Genomic DNA, 22,250 nt, shown 5'->3' on the forward strand with positions numbered 1-22,250 from the left:
TGACAAGGCCCGACAGGGCCCGAGCAAACCTGACAGGGCCTGACGGAGCCCGACAGGGCTCGAGCAAACCCGATAGGGCCTGACGGAGCCTGACAGGGCCCGAGCAAACCTGACAGGGCCCGAGAGAACCTGACAGGGCCCGACGGAGCCCGACAGGGCGCGAGCAAACCTGACAGGGGCTGACAAGGCCCGACAGGGCCTGAGCAAAGACGACAGGACCCGCCAAAGCCTGATAGGGTCCGATGGAGCCCGACAGGGCCCGAGCAAACCCGACAGGTCCCGAGCAAACCTGGCAGGGCTCGATGGAGCCCGACAGGGCTCGAGGAAACTTGACAGGGCCCGACGGAGCCTGACAGAGCCCGAGCAAACCCGAAAGGGCCCGACAAAGCCTGACAGGGCTCGATGGAGCCCGACAGGGCCCGAGGAAACCTGAAAGGGCCCGACGAAGCCTGACAGGGCTCGATGGAGCCCGACAGGGCCCGAGGGAACCCGACAGGGCCCGACGGAGCCCGATAGGGCCCGAGCAAACCCGACAGGGCCCGATGGAGCCCGACAGGGCTCGAGCAAACTCGACAGGGTGCGACGAAGCCTGACAGGGTTTCAGCAAACCCGACATGGCCCGAGAAAACCAGACAGGGCCCTACGAAGCCCAACAGAGCCCGAGGAAACCAGACAGGGCCCGACGGAGCCCGACAGGGCCCGAGCAAACCCGACAGGGCCCGAGCAAACCCGACAGGGTTCGACGAAGCCTGGCAGGGCTTGATGGAGCCCGACAGGGCCTGAGGAAACCCAACAGGATCCGACGGAGCCTGACAGAGCCCGAGCAAACCCGACAGGGCTCGACGGAGCCCGATAGGGCCCGAGCAAACACGACAGGGCCTGACGGAGCCCGACAGGGCCCGAGCAAACCCGAAAGGGCCCGACGAAGCCTGACAGGGCTCGATGGAGCCCGACAGGGCCCGAGGAAACCCAACAGGGCCCCACGGAGCCCAATAGGGCCCGAGCAAACCCGACAGGGCCTGATGGAGCCTGACAGGGCCTGGGCAAACCCGACAGGGCACGCTGGAGCCCGACAGAGCCCGAGCAAACCCAACAGGGCCCGACAAGGCCCGACAGGGCCCGAGCAAACCTGACAGGACCTGACAAAGCCTGACAGGGCCCGACGGAGCCCGACAGGGCCCGAGCAAACCCGTAAGAGCCCGACGGAGCCTGACAGGGCTCGATAGAGTCCGACAGGGCCCGAGGAAACCCGACAGGGCCGGACGGAACCCGAGAGGGCCCGACGGAACCCGAGAGGGCCCGAGGAAATCCGACAGAGCCCGACGGAGCCTGACAGGGCCCGAGCAAACATGACAGGGCCCAATGGAGCCCGACAGGACCCGAGCAAACCCGACAGGGCCCAAGCAAACCCGACAGGGTTCGACAAAGCCTGACAGGGCTCGATGGAGCCCGACAGGGCCCGAGGAAACCCGACAGAGCCCGACGGAGCCTGACAGGGCCCGAGCAAACCCAACAGGGCCCGAGCAAACCTGACAGGGCACGAAGGAGCCCGACAGGGCCCGACCAAACCCGACAAGGCCCAACGGATCCCGACAGGGCCTGAGCAAACCTGACAGGGCCCGACGGAGCCCGACAGGGCACGAGCAAACCCGACAGTGCCTGACAGAGCCTGACAGGGCCCGAGCAAACCTGACAAAGCCCGAGCGAATCTGACAGGGCCCGACGGAGCCCGACAGGACGCGGGCAAACCCGACAGGTCCCGAGCAAACCCGACAGGGCCTGACAAGGCCCGACAGGGCCCGAGCAAACCTGACAGGGCCTGACGGAGCCCGACAGGGCTCGAGCAAACCCGATAGGGCCTGACGGAGCCTGACAGGGCCCGAGCAAACCTGACAGGGCCCGAGAGAACCTGACAGGGCCCGACGGAGCCCGACAGGGCGCGAGCAAACCTGACAGGGGCTGACAATGCCCGACAGGGCCTGAGCAAAGCCGACAGGACCCGCCAAAGCCTGATAGGGTCCGATGGAGCCCGACAGGGCCCGAGCAAACACGACAGGTCCCGAGCAAACCTGACAGGGCTCGATGGAGCCCGACAGGGCTTGAGGAAACTTGACAGGGCCCGACGGAGCCTGACAGAGCCCGAGCAAACCCGAAAGGGCCCGACAAAGCCTGACAGGGCTCGATGGAGCCCGACAGGGCCCGAGCTAACCCGACAGGGCCTGACGGAGCCCGACAGGGCCCGAGCAAACCCGAAAGGGCCCGACGAAGCCTGACAGGGCTCGATGGAGCCCGACAGGGCCTGAGGGAACCCGACAGGGCCCGACGGAGCCCGATAGGGCCCGAGCAAACCCGACAGGGCCCGATGGAGCCCGACAGGGCTCGAGCAAACACGACAGGGTGCGACGAAGCCTGACAGGGCTTCAGCAAACCCGACATGGCCCGAGAAAACCAGACAGGGCCCTACGAAGCCCAACAGAGCCCGAGGAAACCAGACAGGGCCCGACGGAGCCCGACAGGGCCCGAGCAAACCCGACAGGGCGCGAGCAAACCCGACAGGGCGCCAGCAAACCCGACAGGGTTCGACAAAGCCTGACAGGGCTTGATGGAGCCCGACAGGGCCTGAGGAAACCCAACAGGATCCGACGGAGCCTGACAGAGCCCGAGCAAACCCGACAGGGCTCGACAGAGCCCGATAGGGCCCGAGCAAACCCGAAAGGGCCCGACGAAGCCTGACAGGGCTCGATGGAGCCCGACAGGGCCCGACGGAACCCGAGAGGGCCCGAGGAAATCCGACAGAGCCCGACGGAGCCTGACAGGGCCCGAGCAAACATGACAGGGCCCAATGGAGCCTGACAGGACCCGAGCAAACCCGACAGGGCCCAAGCAAACCCGACAGGGTTCGACAAAGCCTGACAGGGCTCGATGGAGCCCGACAGGGCCCGAGGAAACCCGACAGAGCCCGACGGAGCCTGACAGGGCCCGAGCAAACCCAACAGGGCCCGAGCAAACCTGACAGGGCACGAAGGAGCCCGACAGGGCCCGAGCAAACCCGACAAGGCCCAACGGATCCCGACAGGGCCTGAGCAAACCTGACAGGGCCCGACGGAGCCCGACAGGGCACGAGCAAACCCGACAGGGCCTGACGGAGCCTGACAGGGCCCGAGCAAACCTGACAAAGCCCGAGCGAATCTGACAGGGCCCGACGGAGCCCGACAGGACGCGGGCAAACCCGACAGGTCCCGAGCAAACCCGACAGGGCCTGACAAGGCCCGACAGGGCCCGAGCAAACCTGACAGGGCCTGACGGAGCCCGACAGGGCTCGAGCAAACCCGATAGTGCCTGACGGAGCCTGACAGGGCCCGAGCAAACCTGACAGGGCCCGAGAGAACCTGACAGGGCCCGACGGAGCCCGACAGGGCGCGAGCAAACCTGACAGGGGCTGACAATGCCCGACAGGGCCTGAGCAAAGCCGACAGGACCCGCCAAAGCCTGATAGGGTCCGATGGAGCCCGACAGGGCCCGAGCAAACACGACAGGTCCCGAGCAAACCTGACAGGGCTCGATGGAGCCCGACAGGGCTTGAGGAAACTTGACAGGGCCCGACGGAGCCTGACAGAGCCCGAGCAACCCCGAAAGGGCCCGACAAAGCCTGACAGGGCTCGATGGAGCCCGACAGGGCCCGAGGAAACCCGACAGGGCCTGACGGAGCCCGACAGGGCCCGAGCAAACCCGAAAGGGCCCGACGAAGCCTGACAGGGCTCGATGGAGCCCGACAGGGCCTGAGGGAACCCGACAGGGCCCGACGGAGCCCGATAGGGCCCGAGCAAACCCGACAGGGCCCGATGGAGCCCGACAGGGCTCGAGCAAACTCGACAGGGTGCGACGAAGCCTGACAGGGCTTCAGCAAACCCGACATGGCCCGAGAAAACCAGACAGGGCCCTACGAAGCCCAACAGAGCCCGAGGAAACCAGACAGGGCCCGACGGAGCCCGACAGGGCCCGAGCAAACCCGACAGGGCGCGAGCAAACCCGACAGGGTTCGACAAAGCCTGACAGGGCTTGATGGAGCCCGACAGGGCCTGAGGAAACCCAACAGGATCCGACGGAGCCTGACAGAGCCCGAGCAAACCCGACAGGGCTCGACAGAGCCCGATAGGGCCCGAGCAAACCCGACAGGGCCTGACGGAGCCCGACAGGGCCCGAGCAAACCCGAAAGGGCCCGACGAAGCCTGACAGGGCTCGATGGAGCCCGACAGGGCCCGAGGAAACCCGACAGGGCCCGACGGAGCCCGATAGGGCCCGAGCAAACCCGACAGGGCCCGATGGAGCCCGACAGGGCTCGAGCAAACCCGACAGGGTCCGACGAAGCCTGACAGGGCTTCAGCAAACCCGACATGGCCCGAGCAAACCCGACAGGGTTCGATGGAGCCCGACAGAGCCCGAGGAAACCAGACAGGGCCCGACGGAGCCCGACAGGGCCCGAGCAAACCCGACAGGGCCCGACGGAGCCCGACAGGGCCCGAGCAAAACCGAAAGGGCCCGACGGAGCCTGACAGGGCTCGATGGAGCCCGACAGGGCCCGAGGAAACCCGACAGGGCCCGACGGAGCCCGATAGGGCCCGAGCAAACCCGACAGGGCCCGATGGAGCCCGACAGGGCTCGAGCAAACCCGACAGGGTCCGACGAAGCCTGACAGGGCTTCAGCAAACCCGACATGGCCCGAGGAAACCTGACAGGGCCCAACGGAGCCCGACAGGGCCCGAGCAAACCCGACAGGGCCCGACGGAGCCCGACAGGGCCCGAGCAAACCCGAAAGGGCCCGAGCAAACCCGACAGGGCCTGAGCAAATCTGACAGGGCCCGACGGAGCCCGACAGGGCCCGAGCAAACCCGAAAGGGCCCGACGGAGCCTGACAGGGCTCGATGGAGCCCGACAGGGCCCGAGGAAACCCGACAGGGCCCCACGGAGCCCGATAGGGCCCGAGCAAACCCGACAGGGCCTGATGGAGCCTGACAGGGCCCGGGCAAACCCGACAGGGCACGCTGGAGCCCGACAGAGCCCGAGCAAACCTGACAGGGGCTGACAAGGCCCGACAGGGCCTGAGCAAATCCGACAGGACCCGCCAAAGCCTGATAGGGTCCGATGGAGCCCGACAAGGCCCGAGCAAACCCGACAGGGCCCGAGCAAACCTGACAAGGCTCGATGGAGCCCGACAGGGCCCGAGGAAACCCGACAGGGTGCGACGGAGCCTGACAGGGCCCGAGCAAACCCGACAGGGTCCGACGAAGCCTGACAGGGCTTCAGCAAACCCGACAGGGCCCGAGCAAATCCGACAGGGCCCGACGGAGCCCGACAGGGCCCGAGGAAACCAGACAGGGCCCGACAGAGCCCGACAGGGCCCTAGCAAAACCGACATGGCCCGAGCAAACCCGACAGGGTTCGACAAAGCCTGACAGGGCCCGACGGAGCCCGACAGGGCCCTAGCAAACCCGACAGGGCTTGACAAAGCCTGACAGGGCCCGAGCAAACCTGACAGGGCCCGAGAGAACCTGACAGGGCCCGACGGAGCCCGACAGGGCGCGAGCAAACCTGACAGGGGCTGACAAGGCCCAACAGGGCCTGAGCAAACCCGACAGGACCCGCCAAAGCCTGATAGGGTCCGATGGAGCCCGACAGGGCCCGACAGAGCCCGACAGGACCCGAGCAAACCCGACAGGGCCCGAGCAAACCCGACAGGGTTCGACAAAGCCTGACAGGGCCCGACGGAGCCCGACAGGGCTCGAGCAAACCCGATAGGGCCTGACGGAGCCTGACAGGGCCCGAGCAAACCTGACAGGGCCCGAGAGAACGTGACAGGGCCCGACGGAGCCCGACAGGGCGCGAGCAAACCTGACAGAGTCTGACAAGGCCCAACAGGGCCTGAGCAAATCCGACAGGACCCGCCAAAGCCTGATAGGGTCCGATGGAGCCCGACAGGGCCCGACAGAGCCCGACAGGACCCGAGCAAACCCGACAGGGCCCGAGCAAACCCGACAGGGTTCGACAAAGCCTGACAGGGCCCGACGGAGCCCGACAGGGCTCGAGCAAACCCGATAGGGCCTGACGGAGCCTGACAGGGCCCGAGCAAACCTGACAGGGCCCGAGAGAACCTGACAGGGCCCGACGGAGCCCGACAGGGCGCGAGCAAACCTGACAGGGGCTGACAAGGCCCAACAGGGCCTGAGCAACCCGACAGGACCCGCCAAAGCCTGATAGGGTCCGATGGAGCCCGACAGGGCCCGAGCAAACCCGACAGGGCCAGAGCAAACCTGACAGGGCTCGATGGAGCCCGACAGGGCCCGAGCAAACCCGACAGGGCCCGAGCAAACCCGACAGGGTTCGACGGAGCCCGAGAGGGCCCGAGCAAACCCGACAGGGTCCGACGAAGCCTGACAGGGCTTCAGCAAACCCGACAGGGCCCGAGCAAATCCGACAGGGCCCGACGGAGCCCGACAGGGCCCGAGGAAACCAGACAGGGCCCGACAGAGCCCGACAGGGCCCGAGCAAACCCGACAGGGCCCGAGCAAACCCGACAGGGTTCGACAAAGCCTGACAGGGCCCGACGGAGCCCGACAGGGCCCTAGCAAACCCGACAGGGCTTGACAAAGCCTGACAGGGCCCGAGCAAACCCGACAGGGCCCGAGCAAACCCGACAGGGCCCGACGGAGCCCGACAGGGCCCGAGCAAACCCGAAAGGGCCCGACGGAGCCTGACAGGGCTCGATGGAGCCCGACAGGGCCCGAGGAAACCCGACAGGGCTCGACGGAGACCAATAGGGCCCGAGCAAACCCGACAGGGCCTGACGGAGCCCGACAGTGCCCGAGCAAACCCGAAAGGGCCCGACGAAGCCTGACAGGGCTCGATGGAGCCCGACAGGGCCCGAGGAAACCCGACAGGGCTCGACGGAGCCCGATAGGGCCCGAGCAAACCCGACAGGGCCTGACGGAGCCCGACAGGGCCCGAGCAAACCCGAAAGGGCCCGACGAAGCCTGACAGGGCTCGATGGAGCCCGACAGGGCCCGAGGAAACCCGACAGGGCCCGACGGAGCCCGATAGGGCCCGAGCAAACCCGACAGGACCCGATGGAGCCCGACAAAGCTCGAGCAAACCCGACAGGTCCTGAGCAAATACGACAGGGCCCGACGGAGCCCGACAGGGCCCGAGCAAACCCGAAAGGGCCCGACGGAGCCTGACAGGGCTCGATGGAGCCCGACAGGGCCCGAGCAAACCCGACAGGGCCTGATGGAGCCTGACAGGGCCCGGGAGAACCCGACAGGGCACGCTGGAGCCCGACAGAGCCCGAGCAAACCTGACAGGGGCTGACAAGGCCCGACAGGGCCTGAGCAAATCCGACAGGACCCGCCAAAGCCTGATAGGGTCTGATGGAGCCCGACAGGGCCCGAGCAAACCCGACAGGGCCCGAGCAAACCTGACAGGGCTCGATGGAGCCCGACAGGGCCCGAGGAAACCTGACAGGGCGCGACAGAGTCTGAACAGGGCCTGAGCACACCCGAGAGAGTTCGACGGAGCCCGACAGGGCCCGAGCAAACCCGACAGGGTCCGACAAAGCCTGACAGGGCTTTAGCAAACCCGACAGGACCCGAGCAAATCCGACAGGGCCCGACAGAGCCCGACAGGGCCCGAGGAAACCAGACAGGGCCCGACAGAGCCCGACAGGGCCCGAGCAAACCCGACAGGGCCCGAGCAAACCCGACAGGGTTCGACAAAGCCTGACAGGGCCCGACGGAGCCCGACAGGGCCCTAGCAAACCCGACAGGGCTTGACAGAGCCTGACAGGGCCCGAGCAAACCCGACAGGGCCCGAGCAAACCCGACAGGGCCCGACGGAGCCCGACAAGGCCCGAGCAAACCCGAAAGGGCCCGACGGAGCCTGACAGGGCTCGATGGAGCCCGAAAGGGCCCGAGGAAACCCGACAGGGCTCGACGGAGCCCGATAGGGCCCGAGCAAACCCGACAGGGCCTGACGGAGCCCGACAGGGCCCGAGCAAACCCGAAAGGACCCGACGAAGCCTGACAGGGCTCGATGGAGCCCGACAGGGCCCGAGGAAACCCGACAGGGCCCGACGGAGCCCGATAGGGCCCGAGCAAACCTGACAGGACCCGATGGAGCCCGACAAAGCTCGAGCAAACCCGACAGGGCCTGAGCAAATCCGACAGGGCCCGATGGAGCCCGACAGGGCCCGAGCAAACCCAAAAGGGCCCGACGGAGCCTGACAGGGCTCGATGGAGCCCGACAGGGCCCGAGGTAACCCGACAGGGCCCCACGGAGCCCGCTAGGGCCCTAGCAAACCCGACAAGGCCTGATGGAGCCTGACAGGGCCCGGGCAAACCCGACAGGGCACGCTGGAGCCTGACAGAGCCCGAGCAAACCCGACATGGCCCGACAAGGCCCGACAGGGCCCGAGCAAACCTGACAGGACCTGACAAACCCTGACAGGGCCCGACGGAGCCCGACAGGGCCTGAGCAAACCCGAAAGAGCCCGACGGATCCTGACAGGGCTCGATAGAGTCCGACAGGGCCCGAGGAAACCCGACAGGGCCGGACGGAACCCGAGAGGGCCCGACGGAACCCGAGAGGGCCCGAGGAAATCCGACAGGGCCAGACGGAGCCTGACAGGGCCCGAGCAAACCCGACAGGGCCCGACAGAGCCCGACAGGACCCGAGCAAACCCGACAGGGCCCGAGCAAACCCGACAGGGTTCGACAAAGCCTGACAGGGCTCGATGGAGCCCGACAGTGCCCGAGGAAACCCGACAGAGCCCGACGGAGCCTGACAGGGCCCGAGCAAACCCGACAGGGCCCGAGCAAACCTGACAGGGCACGAAGGAGCCCGACAGGGCCAGAGCAAACTCGACAAGGCCCAACGGATCCCGACAGGGCCTGAGCAAACCTGACAGGGCCCGACGGAGCCCGACAGGGCACGAGCAAACCCGACAGGGCCTGACGGAGCCTGACAGGGCCCGAGCAAACCCGACAGGACCCGAGCGAATCTGACAGTGCCCGACGGAGCCCGACAGGACGCGGGCAAACCCGACAGGTCCCGAGCAAACCCGACAGGGCCTGACAAGGCCCGACAGGGCCCGAGCAAACCTGACAGGGCCTGACGGAGCCTGACAGGGCCCGAGCAAACCTGACAGGGCCTGAGAGAACCTCACAGGGCCCGACGGAGCCCGACAGGGTGCGAGCAAACCCGAAACGGCCCGACGGAGCCTGACAGGGCTCGATGGAGCCCGACAAGGCCCGAGGAAACCCGACAGGACCAGACGGAGCCTGACAGGGCCCGAGTAAACCCGACAGGGCTCGACGGAGGCTTACACGGCCCGAGCAAAACCGACAGGGCCCGAGCAAACCTGACAGGGCACGAAGGAGCCCGACAGGGCCCGAGCAAACCCGACAAAGCCCAACGGATACCGACAGGGCCTGAGCAAACCTGACAGGGCCCGACGGAGCCCGACAGGGCTCGAGCAAACCCGACAGGGCCCGAGCGAATCTGACAGGGCCCGACGGAGCCCGACAGGACGCGGGCAAACACGACAGGTCCCGAACAAACCCGACAGGGCCTGACAAGGCCCGACAGGGCCCAAGCAAACCCGATAGGGCCTGACGGAGCCTGACAGGGCCCGAGCAAACCTGACAGGGCCCGAGAGAACCTGACAGGGCCCGACGGAGCCCGACAGGGCGCGAGCAAACCCGACAGGGGCTGACAAGGCCCGACAGGGCCTGAGCAAACCCGACAGGACCCGCCAAAGCCTGATAGGGTCCGATGGAGCCCGACAGGGCCCGAGGAAACCCGACAGGGCGCGACGGAGCCTGACAGGGCCCGAGCAAACCCGACAGGGTTCGACGGAGCCCGACAGGGCCCGAGCAAACCCGACAGGGTCCGACGAAGCCTGACAGGGCTTCAGCAAACCCGACAGGGCCCGAGCAAACCTGACAGGACCCGACGGAGCCCGACAGGGCCCGAGGAAACCAGACAGGGCTCGACAGAGCACGACAGGGCCCGAGCAAACCCGACAGGGCCCGAGCAAACCCGACAGGGTTCGACAAAGCCTGACAGGGCTTGATGGAGCCCGACAGGGCCCGAGGAAACCCGACAGGGCCCGACGGAGCCTGACAGAGCCCGAGCAAACCCGAAAGGGCTCAACGGACCCCGATAGGGCCCGAGCAAACCCGACAGGGCCTGACGGAGCCCGACAGGGCCCGAGCAAACCCGAAAGGGCCCGACGAAGCCTGACAGAACTCGATGGAGCCCGACAGGGCCCGAGGAAACCCGACAGGGCCCGACGGAGCCCGATAGGACCCGAGCAAACCCGACAGGGCCCGATGGAGCCCGACAGGGCTCGAGCAAACCCGACAGGGTCCGACGAAGCCTGACAGGGCTTCAGCAAACCCGACATGGCCCGAGCAAACCCGACAGGGCCCGACGGAGCTCGACAGAGCCCGAGGAAAAAAGACAGGGCCCGACGGAGCCCGACAGGGCCCGAGCAAACCCGACAGGGCCCGACGGAGCCCGACAGGGCCCGAGCAAACCCGAAAGGGCCCGACGGAGCCTGACAGGGCTCGATGGAGCCCGACAGGGCCCGAGGAAACCCGACAGGGCCTGATTGAGCCCGATAGGGCCCGAGCAAACCCGACAGGGCCTGACGGAGCCTGACAGGGCCCGGGCAAACCCGACAGGGCACGCTGGAGCCCGACAGAGCCCGAGCAAACCCGACAGGGCCCGACAAGGCCCGACAGGGCCCGAGCAAACCTGACACGTCCTGACAAAGCCTGACAGGGCCCGACGGAGCCCGCCAGGGCCCGAGCAAACCCGAAAGAGCCCGACGGAGCCTGACAGGGCTCAGTGGAGTCCGACAGGGCCCGAGGAACCCCGACAGGGCCCGATGGAGCCTGACAAGGCCCGAGAAAACCTGACAGGGCTCGACGGAGCCCGACAGGGCCCGAGCACACTCGACACGGTCCGACGAAGCCTAACAGGGCTTCAGAAAAACCGACAGGGCCCGAGCAAAACGACAGGGCCCAACGGAGCTAGACAGGGCCCGAGGAAACCAGACAGGGCCCGACAGAGCCCGACAGGGCCCGAGCAAACCCGACAGGGCCTGAGCAAACCCGACAGGGTTCGACAAAGCCTGACAGGGCTCGATGGAGCCCGGGAGGGCCCAAGGAAACCCGACAGGGCCCGACGGAGCCCGACAGGGCACGAGCAAACCAGACAGGGCCTGACGGAGCCTGACAGGACCCGAGGAAACCCGACAGGGCCCAACGGATCCCGACAGGGCCCAAGCAAACCTGACAGGGCCCGACGGAGCCCGACAGGGCACGAGCTAACTCGACAGAGCCTGACGTAGCCTGACAGGGCCCGAGCAAACCCGACAGGGCCCGAGCGAATCTGACAGGGCCCGACGGAGCCCGACAGGACGTAGGCAAACCCGACAGGGCCCGAGCAAACCCGACAGGGCCAGACAAGACCTGACAGGGCCTGAGCAAACCCGACAGGACCCGACAAAGCCTGACAGGGCTCGATGGAGCCCGACAGGGCCCAAGGAAACCCGACAGAGCCCGACGGAGCCCGATAGGGCCCGAGCAAACCCGACAGGGCCTGACGGAGCCCGACAGGGCCCGAGCGAACCTGAAAGGGCCCGACGAAGCCTGACAGGGCTCGATGGAGCCCGACAGGGCCCGAGCAAACCCGACAGGGCCCGACGGAGCCCGATAGGGCCCGAGCAAACCCGACAGGGCCCGATGGAGCCCGACAGGGCTCGTACAAACCCGACAGGGCCTGAGCAAATCCGACAGGGCCCGACGGAGCCCGACAGGGCCCGAGCAAACCCGAAAGGGCCCGACGTAGCCTGACAGGGCTCGATGGAGCAAACTCGACAGGGCCCGAGGAAACCCGACAGGGCCCCACGGAGCCCGATAGGGCCCGAGCAAACCCGACAGGGCCTGACGGACCCGACAGGGCCCGAGCAAACCCGACAGGGCACGCTGGAGCCCGACAGAGTCCGAGCAAACCCGACAGGGCCCGACAAGGCCCGACAGGGCCCGAGCAAACCTGACACGACCTGACAAAGCCTGACAGGGCCCGACGGAGCCCGACAGGTCTTGAGCAAACCCGAAAGAGCCCGACGGAGCCTGACAGGGCTCGATGGAGCCCGACAGGGCCCGAGGAAACCCAACAGGGCCCCACGGAGCCCGATAGGGCCCGAGCATACCCGACAGGGCCTGATGGAGCCTGACAGGGCCCGGGCAAACCCGACAGGGCACGCTGGAGCCCGACAGATCCCGAGCAAACCCAACAGGGCCCGACAAGGCCCGACAGGGCCCGAGCAAACCTGACAGGACCTGACAAAGCCTGACAGGGCCCGACGGAGCCCGACAGGGCCTGAGCAAACCCGAAAGAGCTTGACGGAGCCTGACAAAGCTCGATAGAGTCCGACAGGGCCCGAGGAAACCCGACAGGGCCCGACGGAACCCGAGAGGGCCCGAGGATACCCGACAGGGCCCGAGGAAATCCGACAGGGCCCGACGGAGCCTGACAGGGCCCGAGCAAACCCGACAGGGCCCGACGGAGCCCGACAGGACCCGAGCAAACCCGACAGGGCCCGAGCAAACCCGACACGGTTCGACAAAGCCTGACAGGGCTCGATGGAGCCCGACAGGGCCCGAGGAAACCCGACAGGGCCCGACGGAGCCTGACAGGGCCCGAGCAAACCCGACAGGGCTCGACGGAGCCTTACAGGGCCCGAGCAAACCCGAAAGGGCCCGAGCAAACCTGACAGGGCACGAAGGAGCCCGACAGGGCCCGAGCAAACCCGACAAGGCCCAACGGATCCCGACAGGGCCTGAGCAAACCTGACAGGGCCCGACGGAGCCCGACAGGGCACGAGCAAACCCGACAGGGCCTGACGGAGCCTGACAGGGCCCGAGCAAACCTGACAGGGCCCGAGCGAATCTGACAGGGCCCGACAGAGCCCGACAGTACGCGGGCAAACCCGACAGGTCCCGAGCAAACCCGACAGGGCCTGACAAGGCCCGACAGGGCCCGAGCAAACCTGACAGGGCCTGACGGAGCCCGACAGGGCTCGAGCAAACCCGATAGGGCCTGACGGAGCCTGACAGGGCCCGAGCAAACCTGACAGGGCCCGAGAGAACCTGACAGGGCCTGACGGAGCCCGACAGGGCGCGAGCAAACCCGACAGGGGCTGACAAGGCCCGACAGGGCCTGAGCAAACCCGACAGGACCCGCCAAAGCCTGATAGGGTCCGATGGAGCCCGACAGGGCCCGAGGAAACCCGACAGGGTGCGACGGAGCCTGACAGGGCCCGAGCAAACCCGACAGGGTTTGACGGAGCCCGACAGGGCCCGAGCAAACCCGACAGGATCCGACGAAGCCTGACAGGGCTTCAGCAAACCCGACAGGGCCCGAGCAAACCTGACAGGGCCTGAGAGAACCTCACAGGGCCCGACGGAGCCCGACAGGGTGCGAGCAAACCCGAAACGGCCCGACGGAGCCTGACAGGGCTCGATGGAGCCCGACAAGGCCCGAGGAAACCCGACAGGACCAGACGGAGCCTGACAGGGCCCGAGTAAACCCGACAGGGCTCGACGGAGGCTTACACGGCCCGAGCAAAACCGACAGGGCCCGAGCAAACCTGACAGGGCACGAAGGAGCCCGACAGGGCCCGAGCAAACCCGACAAAGCCCAACGGATACCGACAGGGCCTGAGCAAACCTGACAGGGCCCGACGGAGCCCGACAGGGCTCGAGCAAACCCGACAGGGCCCGAGCGAATCTGACAGGGCCCGACGGAGCCCGACAGGACGCGGGCAAACACGACAGGTCCCGAACAAACCCGACAGGGCCTGACAAGGCCCGACAGGGCCCAAGCAAACCCGATAGGGCCTGACGGAGCCTGACAGGGCCCGAGCAAACCTGACAGGGCCCGAGAGAACCTGACAGGGCCCGACGGAGCCCGACAGGGCGCGAGCAAACCCGACAGGGGCTGACAAGGCCCGACAGGGCCTGAGCAAACCCGACAGGACCCGCCAAAGCCTGATAGGGTCCGATGGAGCCCGACAGGGCCCGAGGAAACCCGACAGGGCGCGACGGAGCCTGACAGGGCCCGAGCAAACCCGACAGGGTTCGACGGAGCCCGACAGGGCCCGAGCAAACCCGACAGGGTCCGACGAAGCCTGACAGGGCTTCAGCAAACCCGACAGGGCCCGAGCAAACCTGACAGGACCCGACGGAGCCCGACAGGGCCCGAGGAAACCAGACAGGGCTCGACAGAGCACGACAGGGCCCGAGCAAACCCGACAGGGCCCGAGCAAACCCGACAGGGTTCGACAAAGCCTGACAGGGCTTGATGGAGCCCGACAGGGCCCGAGGAAACCCGACAGGGCCCGACGGAGCCTGACAGAGCCCGAGCAAACCCGAAAGGGCTCAACGGACCCCGATAGGGCCCGAGCAAACCCGACAGGGCCTGACGGAGCCCGACAGGGCCCGAGCAAACCCGAAAGGGCCCGACGAAGCCTGACAGAACTCGATGGAGCCCGACAGGGCCCGAGGAAACCCGACAGGGCCCGACGGAGCCCGATAGGACCCGAGCAAACCCGACAGGGCCCGATGGAGCCCGACAGGGCTCGAGCAAACCCGACAGGGTCCGACGAAGCCTGACAGGGCTTCAGCAAACCCGACATGGCCCGAGCAAACCCGACAGGGCCCGACGGAGCTCGACAGAGCCCGAGGAAAAAAGACAGGGCCCGACGGAGCCCGACAGGGCCCGAGCAAACCCGACAGGGCCCGACGGAGCCCGACAGGGCCCGAGCAAACCCGAAAGGGCCCGACGGAGCCTGACAGGGCTCGATGGAGCCCGACAGGGCCCGAGGAAACCCGACAGGGCCTGATTGAGCCCGATAGGGCCCGAGCAAACCCGACAGGGCCTGACGGAGCCTGACAGGGCCCGGGCAAACCCGACAGGGCACGCTGGAGCCCGACAGAGCCCGAGCAAACCCGACAGGGCCCGACAAGGCCCGACAGGGCCCGAGCAAACCTGACACGTCCTGACAAAGCCTGACAGGGCCCGACGGAGCCCGCCAGGGCCCGAGCAAACCCGAAAGAGCCCGACGGAGCCTGACAGGGCTCAGTGGAGTCCGACAGGGCCCGAGGAACCCCGACAGGGCCCGATGGAGCCTGACAAGGCCCGAGAAAACCTGACAGGGCTCGACGGAGCCCGACAGGGCCCGAGCACACTCGACACGGTCCGACGAAGCCTAACAGGGCTTCAGAAAAACCGACAGGGCCCGAGCAAAACGACAGGGCCCAACGGAGCTAGACAGGGCCCGAGGAAACCAGACAGGGCCCGACAGAGCCCGACAGGGCCCGAGCAAACCCGACAGGGCCTGAGCAAACCCGACAGGGTTCGACAAAGCCTGACAGGGCTCGATGGAGCCCGACAGGGCCCAAGGAAACCCGACAGGGCCCGACGGAGCCCGACAGGGCACGAGCAAACCAGACAGGGCCTGACGGAGCCTGACAGGACCCGAGGAAACCCGACAGGGCCCAACGGATCCCGACAGGGCCCAAGCAAACCTGACAGGGCCCGACGGAGCCCGACAGGGCACGAGCTAACTCGACAGAGCCTGACGTAGCCTGACAGGGCCCGAGCAAACCCGACAGGGCCCGAGCGAATCTGACAGGGCCCGACGGAGCCCGACAGGACGTAGGCAAACCCGACAGGGCCCGAGCAAACCCGACAGGGCCAGACAAGACCTGACAGGGCCTGAGCAAACCCGACAGGACCCGACAAAGCCTGACAGGGCTCGATGGAGCCCGACAGGGCCCAAGGAAACCCGACAGAGCCCGACGGAGCCCGATAGGGCCCGAGCAAACCCGACAGGGCCTGACGGAGCCCGACAGGGCCCGAGCGAACCTGAAAGGGCCCGACGAAGCCTGACAGGGCTCGATGGAGCCCGACAGGGCCCGAGCAAACCCGACAGGGCCCGACGGAGCCCGATAGGGCCCGAGCAAACCCGACAGGGCCCGATGGAGCCCGACAGGGCTCGTACAAACCCGACAGGGCCTGAGCAAATCCGACAGGGCCCGACGGAGCCCGACAGGGCCCGAGCAAACCCGAAAGGGCCCGACGTAGCCTGACAGGGCTCGATGGAGCAAACTCGACAGGGCCCGAGGAAACCCGACAGGGCCCCACGGAGCCCGATAGGGCCCGAGCAAACCCGACAGGGCCTGACGGACCCGACAGGGCCCGAGCAAACCCGACAGGGCACGCTGGAGCCCGACAGAGTCCGAGCAAACCCGACAGGGCCCGACAAGGCCCGACAGGGCCCGAGCAAACCTGACACGACCTGACAAAGCCTGACAGGGCCCGACGGAGCCCGACAGGTCTTGAGCAAACCCGAAAGAGCCCGACGGAGCCTGACAGGGCTCGATGGAGCCCGACAGGGCCCGAGGAAACCCAACAGGGCCCCACGGAGCCCGATAGGGCCCGAGCATACCCGACAGGGCCTGATGGAGCCTGACAGGGCCCGGGCAAACCCGACAGGGCACGCTGGAGCCCGACAGATCCCGAGCAAACCCAACAGGGCCCGACAAGGCCCGACAGGGCCCGAGCAAACCTGACAGGACCTGACAAAGCCTGACAGGGCCCGACGGAGCCCGACAGGGCCTGAGCAAACCCGAAAGAGCTTGACGGAGCCTGACAAAGCTCGATAGAGTCCGACAGGGCCCGAGGAAACCCGACAGGGCCCGACGGAACCCGAGAGGGCCCGAGGATACCCGACAGGGCCCGAGGAAATCCGACAGGGCCCGACGGAGCCTGACAGGGCCCGAGCAAACCCGACAGGGCCCGACGGAGCCCGACAGGACCCGAGCAAACCCGACAGGGCCCGAGCAAACCCGACACGGTTCGACAAAGCCTGACAGGGCTCGATGGAGCCCGACAGGGCCCGAGGAAACCCGACAGGGCCCGACGGAGCCTGACAGGGCCCGAGCAAACCCGACAGGGCTCGACGGAGCCTTACAGGGCCCGAGCAAACCCGAAAGGGCCCGAGCAAACCTGACAGGGCACGAAGGAGCCCGACAGGGCCCGAGCAAACCCGACAAGGCCCAACGGATCCCGACAGGGCCTGAGCAAACCTGACAGGGCCCGACGGAGCCCGACAGGGCACGAGCAAACCCGACAGGGCCTGACGGAGCCTGACAGGGCCCGAGCAAACCTGACAGGGCCCGAGCGAATCTGACAGGGCCCGACAGAGCCCGACAGTACGCGGGCAAACCCGACAGGTCCCGAGCAAACCCGACAGGGCCTGACAAGGCCCGACAGGGCCCGAGCAAACCTGACAGGGCCTGACGGAGCCCGACAGGGCTCGAGCAAACCCGATAGGGCCTGACGGAGCCTGACAGGGCCCGAGCAAACCTGACAGGGCCCGAGAGAACCTGACAGGGCCTGACGGAGCCCGACAGGGCGCGAGCAAACCCGACAGGGGCTGACAAGGCCCGACAGGGCCTGAGCAAACCCGACAGGACCCGCCAAAGCCTGATAGGGTCCGATGGAGCCCGACAGGGCCCGAGGAAACCCGACAGGGTGCGACGGAGCCTGACAGGGCCCGAGCAAACCCGACAGGGTTTGACGGAGCCCGACAGGGCCCGAGCAAACCCGACAGGATCCGACGAAGCCTGACAGGGCTTCAGCAAACCCGACAGGGCCCGAGCAAACCTGACAGGGCCCGACGGAGCCCGACAGGGCCCGAGGAAACCAGACAGGGCTCGACAGAGCCCGACAGGGCCCGAGCAAACCCGACAGGGCCCGAGCAAACCCGACAGGGTTCGACAAAGCCTGACAGAGCTTGATGGAGCCCGACAGGGCCCGAGGAAACCCGACAGGGCTCGACGAAGCCCGACAGGGCCCGAGGAAACCCGACAGGGCCCGACGGAGCCCGATAGGGCCCGAGCAAACCCGACAGGGTCCGACGAAGCCTGACAGGGCTTCAGCAAACCCGACATGACCCGAGCAAACCCGACAGGGCCCGACGGAGCCCGACAGGGCCCGAGGAAACCAGACAGGGCCCGACGGAGCCCGACAGGGCCCGAGCAAACCCGACAGGGCCCGACGGAGCCCGACAGGGCCCGAGCAAACCCGAAAGGGCCCGACGGAGCCTGACAGGGCTCGAAGGAGCCCGACAGGGCCCGAGGAAACCCGACAGGGCCTGATGGAGCCCAATAGGGCCCGAGCAAACCCGACAGGGCCCGACGGAGCCTGACAGGGCCCGGGCAAACCCGACAGGGCACGCTGGAGCCCGACAGAGCCCGAGCAAACCCGACAGGGCCCGACAAGGCCCGACAGGGCCCGAGCAAACCTGACACGTCCTGACAAAGCCTGACAGGGCCCGACGGAGCCCGCCAGGGCCCGAGCAAACCCGAAAGAGCCCGACGGAGCCTGACAGGGCTCAGTGGAGTCCGACAGGGCCCGAGGAAACCCGACAGGGCCCGATGGAGCCTGACAAGGCCCGAGAAAACCTGACAGGGCTCGACGGAGCCCGACAGGGCCCGAGCACACTCGACACGGTCCGACGAAGCCTGACAGGGCTTCAGAAAAACCGACAGGGCCCGAGCAAAACGACAGGGCCCAACGGAGCTAGACAGGGCCCGAGGAAACCAGACAGGGCCCGACAGAGCCCGACAGGGCCCGAGCAAACCCGACAGGGCCTGAGCAAACCCGACAGGGTTCGACAAAGCCTGACAGGGCTCGATGGAGCCCGACAGGGCCCAAGGAAACCCGACAGGGCCCGACGGAGCCCGACAGGGCACGAGCAAACCAGACAGGGCCTGACGGAGCCTGACAGGACCCGAGGAAACCCGACAGGGCCCAACGGATCCCGACAGGGCCCAAGCAAACCTGACAGGGCCCGACGGAGCCCGACAGGGCACGAGCTAACTCGACAGAGCCTGACGTAGCCTGACAGGGCCCGAGCAAACCCGACAGGGCCCGAGCGAATCTGACAGGGCCCGACGGAGCCCGACAGGACGTAGGCAAACCCGACAGGGCCTGAGCAAACCCGACAGGACCCGACAAAGCCTGACAGGGCTCGATGGAGCCCGACAGGGCCCAAGGAAACCCGACAGAGCCCGACGGAGCCCGATAGGGCCCGAGCAAACCCGACAGGGCCTGACGGAGCCCGATAGGGCCCGAGCGAACCTGAAAGGGCCCGACGAAGCCTGACAGGGCTCGATGGAGCCCGACAGGGCCCGAGCAAACCCGACAGGGCCCGACGGAGCTCGATAGGGCCCGAGCAAACCCGACAGGGCCCGATGGAGCCCGACAGGGCTCGAACAAACCCGACAGGGCCTGAGCAAATCCGACAGGGCCCGACGGAGCCCGACAGGGCCCGAGCAAACCCGAAAGGGCCCGACGGAGCCTGACAGGGCTCGATGGAGCAAACTCGACAGGGCCCGAGGAAACCCGACAGGGCCCCACGGAGCCCGATAGGGCCCGAGCAAACCCGACAGGGCCTGACGGAGCCCGACAGGGCCCGAGCAAACCCGACAGGGCACGCTGGAGCCCGACAGAGTCCGAGCAAACCCGACAGGGCCCGACAAGGCCCGACAGGGCCCGAGCAAACCTGACACGACCTGACAAAGCCTGACAGGGCCCGACGGAGCCCGACAGGTCTTGAGACACCCGAAAGAGCCCGACGGAGCCTGACAGGGCTCGATGGAGCCCGACAGGGCCCGAGGAAACCCAACAGGGCCCCACGGAGCTCGATAGGGCCCGAGCAAACCCGACAGGGCCCGATGGAGCCCGACAGGGCTCGAACAAACCCGACAGGGCCTGAGCAAATCCGACAGGGCCCGATGGAGCCCGACAGGGCTCGAACAAACCCGACAGGGCCTAAGCAAATCCGACGGGGCCCGATGGAGCCCGACAGGGCTCGAACAAACCCGACAGGGCCCGAGCAAACCCGACAGGGCCTGATGGAGCCTGACAGGGCCCGGGCAAACCCGACAGGGCTCGATGGAGCCCGACAGGGCCCAAGGAAACCCAACAGGGCGCGACGGAGCCTGTCGGGTTTGCTCGGGCTCTGTCGGGCTAGATTGGGCCCTGTTGGGTTTGCTCAGGCCCTGTCGGGTTTGCTCGGGCCCTGTCAGGCTCCGTCAAGCCCTGTCGGGTTTGCTCGGGCCCTGTCGGGTTTGCTAGGGCCCTGTCGGGCTCCGTCAGGCCCTGTCTGGTTTCCTCAGGCACTGTCGGGCTCCGTCAGGCCCTGTTGGGTTTGCTCATGCCCTGTCGGGTTTGCTGAAGCCCTGTCAGGCTTCGACGGACCCTGTCGGGTTTGCTCGGGCCCTGTCGGGCTCCGTTGAGCCGTTTCGGGTTTGCTCGGGCCCTGTCAGGCTCCGTCGGGCCCTGTCGGATTTCCTCGGGCCCTGTCGGGTTTGCTCGGGCCCTGTCGGGTTCCGTCGGGCCCTGTCGGGTTTCCTCGGGCCCTGTCGGAATCTATCGAGCCCTGTCAGGCTCTGTCGGGCTCTTTCGGGTTTGCTCAGGCCCTGTAGGGCTCCGTCGGGCCCTGTCAGGCTTTGTCAGGTCCTGTCAGGTTTGCTCGGGCCCTGTCGGGCCTTGTCGGGCCCTGTCGGGTTTGCTCGGGCTCTCTCGGGCTCCAGCATGCCCTGTCGGGTTTGCCCGGGTCCTGTCAGGCTCCGTCAGGCCCTGTCGGGTTTGCTCGGGCCCTGTCGGGTTTGTCCGCGTCCTGTCGGGCTCCGTCAGGCCCTGTCAGATTCGCTCGGGACCTGTCGGGTTTGCTCGGGCTCTGTCGGGCTCCGTTGGGCCCTGTCGGGTTTGCTCGGGCCCTGTCGGGTTTGCTCGGGCCCTGTCAGGCTCAGTCAAGCCCTGTCGGGTTTGCTCGGGCCCTGTCGGGTTTGCTAGGGCCCTATCGGGCTCCGTCGGGCCCTGTCTGGTTTCCTCAGGCCTTGTCGGGCTCCGTCGGGCCCTGTCGAGTTTGCTCGGGCCCTGTCGGGTTTGCTGAAGCCCTGTCAGGCTTCGACGGACCCTGTCGGGTTTGCTCGGGCCCTGTCAAGCTCCGTCGAGTCCTGTCGGGTTTGCTCGGGCCCTGTCGGGCTCCATCGGACCCTATCAGGCTTTGTCGGGTCCTGTCGGGTTTGCTCAGGCCCTGTCGGGCCTTGTCAGGCCCTGTCGGGTTTGCTCGGGCCCTGTCGGGTTTGCCCGCGTCCTGTCGGGCTCCGTCAGGCCCTGTCAGATTCGCTCGGGCCCTGTCGGGTTTGCTCGGGCCCTGTCAGGCTCCGTCAGGCCCTGTCGGGTTTGCTCGGGCCCTATCGGGCTCCGTGGGGCCCTGTCGGGTTTCCTCGGGCCCTGTCGGGCTCCATCGAGCCCTGTCAGGCTCCGTCGGGCCCTTTCGGGTTTGCTTGGGCCCTGTCGGGCTCCGTCGGGCCCTGTCAGGTTTGCTTGGGCCCTGTCGGGATCCGTTGGGCCCTGTTGGGTTTGCTCGGGCCCTGTAGGGCTCCTTCGTGCCCTGTCAGGTTTGCTCGGGCCCTGTCGGGTTTGCTCGGGCCCTGTCAGGCTCCGTCGAGTCCTGTCGGGTTTGCTCGGGCCCCGTCAGGCTCCGTCGGGCCCTGTCGGGTTTCCTTGGGCCCTGTCGGGCTCCATCGAGCCCTGTCAGGCTTTGTCGAACCCTGTCGGGTTTGCTCGGGCCATGTCGGGTTTGCTCGGGCCCTGTCGGGGTCTGTCGGGCCCTGTCTGGTTTCCTCGGGCCCTGTCGGGCTCCTTCGAGCCCTGTCAGGTTTGCTCGGGCCTTGTCGGGTTTGCTCGGGCCCTGTCAGGTTTGCTGAAGCCCTGTCAGGCTTCGTCGGACCCTGTCGAGTGTGCTCATACACTGTCGGGCTCCGTCGAGCCCTGTCGGGTTTGCTCGGGCCCTGTCAGGCTCCGTCGGGCCCTGTCGGATTTCCTCGGGCCCTGTCGGGTTTGCTCGGGCCCTGTCAGGCTCCGTCGGGCCCTGTCGGGTTTGCTCGGTCCCTGTCGGGCTCCGTCGGGCCCTGTCGGATTTCCTCGGGCCCTGTCGGGCTCTATCGAGCCCTGTCAGGCTCCGTCAGGCCTTTTCAGGTTTGCTCGGGCCCTGTCGGGCTCCGTCGGGCCCTGTCAGGCTTTGTCAGGTCCTGTCAGGCTTGTTC

Source organism: Patagioenas fasciata, chromosome 25 (assembly GCF_037038585.1).
Source record: "Patagioenas fasciata isolate bPatFas1 chromosome 25, bPatFas1.hap1, whole genome shotgun sequence".
NCBI classification, from domain to species: domain Eukaryota; kingdom Metazoa; phylum Chordata; class Aves; order Columbiformes; family Columbidae; genus Patagioenas; species Patagioenas fasciata.